At 42.3% G+C, this 10,579-nt stretch overlaps 1 protein-coding gene across 5 annotated transcripts in view; it reads left to right on the top strand.

Annotated features, from left to right (window-relative positions):
• The first annotated feature begins 492 nt into the window (after positions 1-492).
• Positions 493-10,579, top strand: part of Zdhhc21 (zinc finger DHHC-type palmitoyltransferase 21) — a 77,550-nt gene continuing 67,463 nt past the window's right edge. Inside the window, exon 1 of one of the 5 annotated variants that reach the window (XM_045132151.1) lies at positions 493-531. The gene's annotated coding sequence lies outside the window, so the exon portion shown is untranslated. Of the gene's footprint in view, positions 532-631; positions 672-848; positions 864-1,133; positions 1,180-1,302; positions 1,369-10,579 lie in introns of those variants that run through there. The other 4 variants (XM_045132154.1, XM_045132148.1, XM_045132142.1 and 1 more) reach the window with 4 other exon arrangements.

Below are 10,579 nucleotides of genomic sequence, written 5' to 3'. Positions count from 1 at the left end.
ATTTTTATTTTTCGGAGGTAGGGTCTCACTCTACCCCAGGCTGACCTGGAATTCACTACGTGTCTCATGCTGGCCTCGAACTCACAGCGATCCTCCTACCTAACGCTACCTCGAATACTGGTATTAAAGGCGTGAGCCTTCACGACTGGCTCAGTTCTGTTTCAAACGTCCAGACTTCCCACAGCAGGCAGTTTTCTCTCATATCCACAAATCATCTTCTCTTCCTGTGGCATGTAGGTACAATCATCAACTTCACACCCTTGAAAACCGTGTAAGCTTTCCAAAGCACTTGAAAAACTTGGTGAGGTAGAAAAAATGTTATTGTATCTGAGGTGTTTGGTCAAGGTAACAGTTAAAGAGAGTTGTTTGCATTGTTGAGTCTATTTTTGCTAGGATACCTGAATGGGAAAGCTGGCATCTTTTAGAGATCTCCTGAAACACAAGTCATGCTTTACTTAAGCATGGATTGAGGTTGCTATCATGGGAAAAATCTTTGATGGCAGAGGCATCCCCATAGAGAGTCTGAAGCAGGTAACCGTGCAGTGCCTTTTCATGTTTCAGGTGCATCCTTGGAGATCACCTGGAGATCATATTAAAGTGCAGGTACGATTGAGCTGGCTTCTACAAGATCCCAGAGATGCTAAACACGGCCGATTGCACTTTGAAGCAAGGTACCAGGAGTCAGCCAGAATGCATCAGGGCGGAGGGAGGTCGGCGAGCTGTCTCCTAAAGGAAGGGGGATAGGTGCAGTGTTCAAAGATGAGGCCCTGTGGGGACAGAAAGAGGGGCAGCCTGAGCAGGGCCCGGGAGAAGGCGGAAGGGGAGGGTGGAGGCGCAGACCTACGCCAGGTACGACCGCTCAGGTAATGGCGGCCCGCCTGGCACGCGGCTTGGGGGTTCCGCGGTGCGACTTGTGGTCTTTCGGCCCTCGGCGGCTGCCATCGCAGCTCCCGGGCGCGAAGCGGAGACGGCGGCGGCGGCGGCGGCGGCGGCGGCGGCGGCCGATCCGTCCCCGCGCGGGTACGCGGGCATGCGGACACCCACTCGGCCGGTGCTAGCGCTGCGCTCCCGGAAGCGGAAGGGGAGCGCGGCCCGGCCTGGGTGGCGGCGGCGGCGGCGGCGCCGGAGCCGGCGGTGGGGACGAGCTGCGGGCGGCGGCGCGGGGCGAGCCCGCGGGCGGTGAGTGTGAGTGTGAGCGGGCGCGGGGAGCGGGCCCTGGCGCCCTCCGGGCCGAGCTGCGCCGCGCCGCGCGTCCTCCCCGGCCGGCTGCACCTGCCTCCATCCCGGCCTCCGCGGGCCTCTGGCACGACGGCCTTCCGTCCCCGGCATCGCCCGCAGACCCGCCCGGTCCCTCGCCGAGCTGCTGGGGTGGGTACCCGGCCCCCGGGGAGGGAGCCGACCCGGTGCCCGAGTTTCTCGTCTGTAGACTAGTTTGTCTCCCTCTTCGCTGCGGCCTCTCATTCATTCCAAGATCTCGGGTGTCTACCTGCAGGGGACCCGACTAGCTGGAGGAGTAGTAGTTTGCACCTGCATTGACCTCCCTCCACTTACTCAGAGGCCAGCGAAAATGGCTTGAGGGAATAGCAGCAGTTTGCGCTTGTTACATGCTCTGTAAGCTGTAGCTGCATTTTAACTGCGGAGACCATTTAAATTATTGTCTTTCTCAAGCTGTATTCGGGTCACATTTTAAAATCCCTTGTGAGTCAGATGTCTGTATCTCCAGGGCCAAGAGTACCTGACCAATTATTATTTGACAATATTGCAAATGTAGCAGCAGCCCATAAAAGTACAAGAGGGAAATGAAATCAAGGTCATTGTGGGTGGGTCGTAAATGACAGTGTAAAAGTTACAGTTCAAAATAAATACAAATAAGGATCATTAAGTGCGAGTTAAAAAGGATGTGTCAAACTGGGCTTCCGCCTACTGTGCTAATATTTGCACCAAAGAAAATTCACTATCCACTTTGTGGCTAAAAAAGAATCCAGATTCTAGATCCATTTCTGTAGTATGGCCTTCTGGGAAGGTGACCTAGTTTCTTTCCTCATCCATTCAACTAGGTAGTCAGTTTAGTTCCTTAGGAGTACTTTAAGCTTTTTCATGTTTATTTGTTAAATACCATGCTTATAAATAGTTTGATTTAAAACATTTACTGCATGAAAAATATTAGTAAAATGTTCACGTAGCATCAGAAGTCCAGAATCCATTATGAATGAAAACAAGAGAATTAAATTCAGTATCTTTGGAGTGTTGAACTTTTTCATTAAACTTAATTAACATCCTTTAGAAGTTGTGGGTAAATACAGCAAATAGCACAAATTTAACAGAAACTGACTGTATATCTGTGGGATATTTTTAAAATTTACAGTGTGTGACTCAGAATCTGTGGGAAAGCACAAGACTATAGTAATGCCATGGATTAGTAAAGAAACTGATCGAGAAATCTAGTAATGTCTGCATGGAGCTTTTATTAAGAGTGAGTCAATGAAAACTTTTTCAGCACAGGAAACTACACAGTGGCAATGTCACTCTAAAAGCATAACAGGGAAAGCAGAGGAAAAGCTATTTTCCAGGAGGCTTGATTTTTTTTTTAATTCAGGAATGTAGATATTTTACATGTTCTTAATAGAATATGAGGGCTCAGTTTCAACTTTTCACATGTGCTGAAAATAATCTAGTGGAATCTCTATGTATAAGTGCCTCTTGTGAAAGTAGAAGAATTTTGAAGTACATACAGTCAGTGAAAAGTGCAGCTTGGGGCTGGGATACTTATGGTGCTAGAGTGCTTGCCTGCGATGTGCAAGGTCATAGGTTTGAGCATTGGTACTGGGGGCAACAAAGAGAGCTAAAAACAAGAATAAATGGGAAAATGCCAGTCTTTTTCATCTTGTCAGAATTGCGATTTATTGAAGAGCCCCTGATACATTGAATCAGCTAGTTTAAAATGCGTATTCTCATATGTGAAGCAGTTAGCTGACCCCAGACACTGCAGTATAGAGATGGTAGTTTATTTACCTCTTTCCTTGTTGAAATCTACTCAGAGTAAATAGTGACATTTTCTGAGTATGTCTTTTACCTTTCAGGCCTCTTGCCCCCTCTACTAGTCCTTTCCTGATAGATTAACTTTCTTTCCAGTTTGAGAGGTTGAGTAGGTAGATATCTATTCTCTTTACTTATCCATTGCCCCTTTCACAAGAGACCAGATTATGTAAAAATTAGTATTCTACCCTTCCCTGATTTTGACCTAAAATGCTCATGTGTGATCTCAGCCAGTTTCTGATTTTAAGCCTTTTATTTGTGATTATTGAGTGAATGACATTTTTGTTGTTTTGTTTTTTGGGGGGTAGGGTCTTGCTCTAGTCCAGCCTGACCTGGAATTCACTATGTAGTCTCATGGTGGCCTTGAACTCCTGGTGCTCCTCCTTCCTCTGCCTCCTGAGTGCTGGTATTAAAGGCATGTACCACCATGCTTGGCTGAATGAATGACTTTTACAAGCAGGTAAGGAGAGATTTTTCTCTTCTAGTGTTAGTGCTTAAATCCTTCCTCCTTGATAGATTCTGGTATGCAAAAACAACCCCATTCAGCCTCTTTATTTCCAGTGTGTGGTCCAGTACGGCTACTAGGAGGCTGGTAACTGGTGTACCTTACTTTGGGGAACACCATGCCTTATTTATACCAGGAGAAGCTTTAGTTTCCTCACTTTTGGGTTTACCCTATCTGCAGGTTTTCTTCGTGCTGTTTTTGTTTGGAGCAAAAGTTATTGCTGCTGCCTGAGCCTACCCTACATTTAATGTTGTGTTCTCTATTTTTTTTCCTGCACTCCTACCTCCTTAAATCACGAGTCCCACAAAGAATTTGTACTGACAATATTTGGTAGTTTTCAGTCAGTGCTATTTTGTGTTAGGTGATTTAGCAGAAGTATATCACTTTAGTGCAGGATTGTTAATAGAGGCACAGCAGTTAGATGTGTTTTTCACTCCTGGATCAGGTATACAGAACAAGTGTATGTGGGGAGCAGCAGCGTATGCTCAGTTTTGCCCAGGATGGAGTGACTGAGAGACTTGCTCTACTGAGTGGTGGTACGAGTTATTCTGTGCCTGGACACTATCATACCCACATATCTTTCAAAATCTTGGAGAACTTCCGCCTTTGTGTCGGAATGCCTTGTTTTAATCATCCATTCTTCATTGGCTTCTGGAGTCAAGTGCTGATTTCTTTCATGCCTCATTCCTTAGCTCGCATTCCCGCTTTATGCTACTGAAAATTAAGATGATAAATAGTTTAGTCACTACTTTCGATCTGACCTCTAGTTTGGTTTTGTACTTGACAATACTCCAGGGCAACATGTGGAACTGCAATGTCCCCACATGCTTATAGTATAATGTTAATAGACTACAGTGTGTGAAGTTTTCTCTGACAAGTTGTTCACAGGCTTTTAGTGTGAGAGAAAGTAGAAATTAGATCAGTGGCTAAAATTTAGCAATACCTTCAATGATGGGTCCTAGAAATTGTATTATTTGTGAGTTCTTATTCATCTATAAATAAGCCCCCTTTTCCACTTCTTTTTTTAAAAATTTTATTTATTTGAGGGCAACAGACGGAAAGAGAAAGAGGCAGATCGAGAGAGAGAATGAATGGGCACGCCAGGGCCTCCAGCCACTGTGAACGAACTCCAGACATGTGTGGCCCCTTGTGCATCTGGCTAACGTGGGTCCTGGGGAATCGAGCCTTGAACCGGGATCCTTAGGCTTCACAAGCAAGTGCTTAACCGCTAAGCCATCTCTCCAGCCCTCCACTTCTTTTTAAAGTTACCATTGGAGAGACATTGCTTCTCTGCTAGGAGACACTTCATTTGAGCATGACAGCAGTCCTGTAGTTAAAAGAGGCCATGCCAACAATTTGAATGTGGCTCTCTATTTTTTAACATTTATGCAAGATTTAGGTCTACTTTGTTGATTCTAAGCTGAATACCTGTGTGGCATTTAAAAATTGAGTTAGGAGCTGGTGAGATGGCTTGGCCTTGCCTGCAAAGTCCATCGATCCCAGTTTGATTTCAGTGCCCATGTAAAGCCAGATGCACAAAGTGGCTTAGCATCTGGAGTTCATTTGCAGTGGCTAAGCTCCCTGAGATGCTCATTCGCTCTTTGTCTTTCTCTCTCTGCTTGCAATTTTAAAAAATTGTATTAGCCATTAAAGGCTAATTATTAATTGTATTAGCTATTAAAGGCTATTAATGTTAGATTAATCAATTTTCACAGTAGAATAAAGTCAAAAGTCATATTTTATAGATAATTTATCCATCAAACATAAAGGTTTACAATTGTAGTTTTAAAAATACTTATTTGCTCTCTTTGTGTGTATGGGCATGCCAAGGCTTCTTGTCACTTCAGATGCCAGATGTTTGTGCCATTTTTTGATTCTGTTTTTATGTGGGTGCTGGGGAATTGAACTTGGGCCGGCAGGCTTTGCCAGCAAGCACCTTTAACTGTTGAGCCATCTTCTAAGCTCCCTGTAGCTTTGTCTTTTATATTAATTTTTGGCTGCAATAATGTTTTACGTTCCACATCTAATAAATATCTAATAAAGTATCCATTTTCTATTGGCCCAGAAGAATAAAGTTTCTTGTGGTGTGTTTGAAAAATTGTTTATTGTATTCTTTCAGAAATAAAGTGTCAAAAAGTTAATGATATTTATAGTTTTGAAGCATTGGGCATTGTTTCCCTCAAAGTTTTAGATTTGGGGCTTAATATTACTTTTCTCCCATAAAGGTGATATTTAATCTCACAGGTGGGATATTGATCTAAACCTGAAATGTTCATTATTCCTTGTATGCTTTATCTGCCACATGGCTCTGAAAAGTAAATTTGAAAGAGGCTTTCTTAATTTTAAGTCACCAAGTGACTGGGATTTGACTCATAGATGACTAACCTATGCTATTACCTAATAATGTGACTGACAGAAACTATTAGCTAAAACATGTGGAAGCCACTCTGGAGTCATGACCTTAACAGCATTACTACTGACTTAGCTATGGTTCAATGCATAATGTTGTATCACATTTGATTCTGTTTGATTTTTTTTTTTTTTTCTGGAAAAAAATTACTATTGGGTTAGTAGCTACTGAAGTTTGTCATGCTATGTTTTGTCCCAAAGAAGCAAGCTCAACCAAGGAAACCACTTTAGGTTAACCAGCTAAAGTAGACCATAGAAGTAGACCCTAGGAAAACAGACTCTGTGAGAATGCACAAGCTTTTTTGTTTGCATCCCTGAGATTATAGAGGGGACAGAGATGTAGTGGTACTGATTTTGATGGATTTTCACTTCCTCAGTATAAGATGGCAAACAGTATAAACACATTCATAATCTTTCTTTCCTCTTCTCTTGGATAATGAAACTTGGACCCATCCTGATGACTTCCCTTTGCTTTCAATGTACCAGTAGGTCCTTTCAGTTTTGTTCATCAGGTTTCTCTGGAAGATGAGCATGATGGTGCATGCTTATAATCTTAAGTCCTCAGGGCTGAGGCAAGTGGATTGCAATGAGTTCATATATATATATATATGGGTTATATAGTCAGACCTTGTCTGAAAAGAACTTACCCTGCCCTGCCCCCCCCCCAGCCAAAATAAAACAACCACCACCACCCTTACATTGTCCTGCTTCATTATGCATGCCTTCTGTTTTGTCTCTTGTGTGCACATGTACCCACACAGACTACTTTTTAGATTAACATTTTGGGGTTGCAATTGCCCTGTGCTGTTACCATTTCTGTCCTGGGGAGTAGTCAGTTTTCCTTGATTCATTAATTGAACCCAGTGCTTATCCATTTAGCCAAGTGCAGCCTTCAGGTTGCTGGTATTCTCAGAATGTGAGTTTGACCTTGGAATTTACTCCTTAAAAGCCTTAATCTTTCTATTATGTGAAGTTCATAGTCAGTGACATGATTTTTACAACATTCTAAAATCTGAGAACTGTTCTCTACCTGAGAATAAGGAATTTAGTTTAATAGGTTGTAACCATTATATTATTATTAAAGTCAATGGAATAAGAAAGCAATATCAGTTATATCATGTTTTAGCGGTAAAACTTTTGTTATTCATACTTTTCTGTGTTTGTAGATAGTATTATAAAAATTCTTAGCATTGATTGTGGTCAAGAGTTGGGCACATCTTATCCAGTTCTTTCGAATGGAATGATTCAAATCATTTTTGTTAACTTAGATTTTCTCTACTTTCCCTCATACCTTGATCTGTTCTTCATTTTGGTCAGAAGTACCTCTGTTTTTTGTCTAGTTATAGACATCAATGTCTCTACGTTTTTTTTCTTGATGATAACTTTTATATGATAAATGTGAAAGGTGTTTGTAACTCACCCAGTACACATAAAAATATGAAAATTACTGAAAAAGCTCCAAGAACTAATATCCTTACTCTAAGACATGCATTCTTGCTCCTCATCCTCTGTCTCCTTTTCTTTTAAACAATATTTTACTTTATTTATTTATTAGAGAGAGAGAGAAAGAAAGAGGCAGGGAGAGGAAAAGAGAGAGAGACAATAGGCATGCCAGGGCCTCAAGCCACTGCAAACTCCAGATACATGTACCCCCTTGTGCATCTGACTTTATGTGAGCACTGGGGAATCAAACCTGAGTCTTAAGCTTTGCAGTTGAGCTACTTAACTGCTAAGCCATCTCTCCAGCCCCTCTGTCTGTTTTCTTTTGTAGTATTGATCATATCTCTTTGCTAGTCTTCCTCCACTGAGAATGATTTTTTCCCCATTTATATCCTGTACCAAAGAATAGCATATAGTTAATAAATATTGGTTGAATAAAGAGGTGAATTGATATATCCTATGTAGAATTCTTTATATACATGAACTTGAACTGCAGGAATTTACTTTTATAGTTGATTCAGTGGTTTCTTAAAATATTTTGATCTGAAACATCTACATTAAACCTTAATGCTCTTCATCAGTTATGATTACATTCTTATAGCTCCCCATCTTGTAAGATACCACACTAAATTTTCTCATAAGATGATTTCATATTATACTGTGATTTTCTGATTTATGGCTAAAGAAATTTAATGAAGCATAAATGTGGGATACGTAATGCTTGTTTGATTTTTATGGGAATTGGGTGATTTTAAAAGGCAGAACTAGCTGAGTCATAATGACACATACCTTTAATCCCAGCACTTGGGAGGTAGAGGTAGGAGGCTTGCTGTGAGTTCAAGGCCAGCCTTAGACTACAGAGTGAGATCCAGTTCAGCTTGGGATAGAGTAAGACCCTACCTCAAAAAAGAAAAAAAACAAAATAAGCCAGAACTTCCATGAACAGTGGTAATCTATGCAGATGGCGGGTAGTGGAATATGAACAATGATAATCTATGCAGATCAAGAGGAATGGAATATGAACAATGGTAATCTATATAGACAGGGAGGATTGAATATGAACAGTGGTATTCTATGCAGATCAGTGAGAAGAAATGGAATATAAACAACGGTGGTATATGCAGACAGGGTGAGTAGATAGAAAATGAATAATGGTAATCTATACAGACCAGGGTAAAGAGATGTAATATGAACAGAGGTAATCTAAGTAGATCGGGGGGGGGGGGGGGGTAGAATATGAACAGTGGTAATCTATGCAGATCAATGAGGATAAAATATGAACAATGGTAATGGTAATCTAAGCAGATCAGGCAGAATGGAATATGAGCAATAGTAATCTATGCAGATGGGGGGATATGAACAATGGTAATGTATGCAGATCAGGTGGGATGGAATATGAGCAAGGGTAAATGAGCAATGGTAATCTGAGGATCAACAGAAATAACATAAACAGTGGTAATCTATGCAGATCAGGGTGAACGGATGGGATGTGAATAGTGGTAATGTATACAGATCAGGGTGAAGGAATGGGATGTGAACAGTGCTAATTTATGCAGATGAGGGTGAAGGGATGGGATATGAACAGTGATAATCCATGCAGATCAGGATGAAGGGATGGGATGTGAACAGTGGTAATCTATGTAGATGAGAGTGAAAGAATGGGATGTGAACAGTGGTAATCTCTGCAGATCAGGGAGAAGGGATGGGATGTGAACAGTGGTAATCTATGCAGATCATGGTGAAGGGATGGGATGTGAACAGTGGTAATCTCTGCAGATCAGGGAGAAGGGATGGGATGTGAACAGTGGTAATCTATGCAGATAGGGGTGAAGGGATGGGATGTGAACAGTGGTAATCTCTGCAGATCAGGGTGAAGGGATGGGATGTGAACAGTGGTAATCTATGCAGATCAGGGAGAAGGGATGGGATGTGAACAGTGGTAATCTCTATAGATGAGAGTGAAGGGATGGGATGTGAACAGTGGTAATCTCTGCAGATCAGGGTGAAGGGATGGGATGTGAACAGTGGTAATTTATGCAGATGAGGGTGAAGGGATGGGATATGAACAGTGATAATCCATGCAGATCAGGATGAAGGGATGGGATGTGAACAGTGGTAATCTCTGCAGATCAGGGTGAAGGGATGGGATGTGAATAGTGGTAATCTATATAGATGAGGGTGAAGGGATGGGATGTGAACAGTGGAAATCTCTGCAGATCAGGGAGAAGGGGTGGGATGTGAACAGTGGTAATCTGTGCAGATCAGGGAGATAGGATGGGATGTGAACAGTGGTAATCTATGTAGATGCGGGTGAAGGGATGGGATGTGAATAGTGGTAATCTATGCAGATAGGGATGAAGGATGGGATGTGAACAGTGGTAATCTATGTGGATGAGAGTGAAAAAATGGGATGTGAACAGTGGTAATCTATGCAGATAGGGATGAAGGATGGGATGTGAACAGTGGTAATCTATGCAGATCAGGGAGAAGGGATGGGATGTGAACAGTGGTAATCTCTGCCGATCAGGGAGAAGGGGTGGGATGTGAACAGTGGTAATCTGTGCAGATCAGGGAGATAGGATGGGATGTGAACCATGGTAATCTATGTAGATGAGGGTGAAGGGATGGGATGTGAACAGTGGTAATCTATGTAGATGTGGGTGAAGGGGTGGGATGTGATCAGTGGTAATCTGTGCAGATCAGGGAGATAGGATGGGATGTGAATAGTGGTAATCTATGCAGATGAGGGTGAAGGGATGGGATGTGAACAGTGGTAATCTATGCAGATCAGGGTGAAGGGATGGGATGTGAACAGTGGTAATCTCTGCAGATAGGGGTACGGGATGGGATGTGAATAGTGGTAATCTATATAGATGAGGGTGAAGGGATGGGATGTGAACAGTGGTAATCTATGCAGATGAGGGTGAAGGGATGGGATGTGAACAGTGGTAATCTATGTAGATGAGGGTGAAGGGATGGGATGTATATAGTGTCAATCTATGAAGATCAGGGAGATGGGATGGAATGTGAACAGTGGTAATCTGTGCAGATTAGGGATATGGGATGGAATGTGAAAGGACAGCATCGGGTTCTGTTGAGTCACCTTGTTTCTGAATTGACAATTTTTTGCCACTTTCACAGATATTGAACTGTTTGCTGTTTTTATATTTATGAGAGCGTATTTGTTAA

This window comes from Jaculus jaculus, chromosome 1 (assembly GCF_020740685.1).
Source record: "Jaculus jaculus isolate mJacJac1 chromosome 1, mJacJac1.mat.Y.cur, whole genome shotgun sequence".
NCBI lineage: Eukaryota > Metazoa > Chordata > Mammalia > Rodentia > Dipodidae > Jaculus > Jaculus jaculus.
Note: the sequence above shows the minus strand (reverse complement) of the source record. Positions and strands in the feature narration are given on the sequence as shown.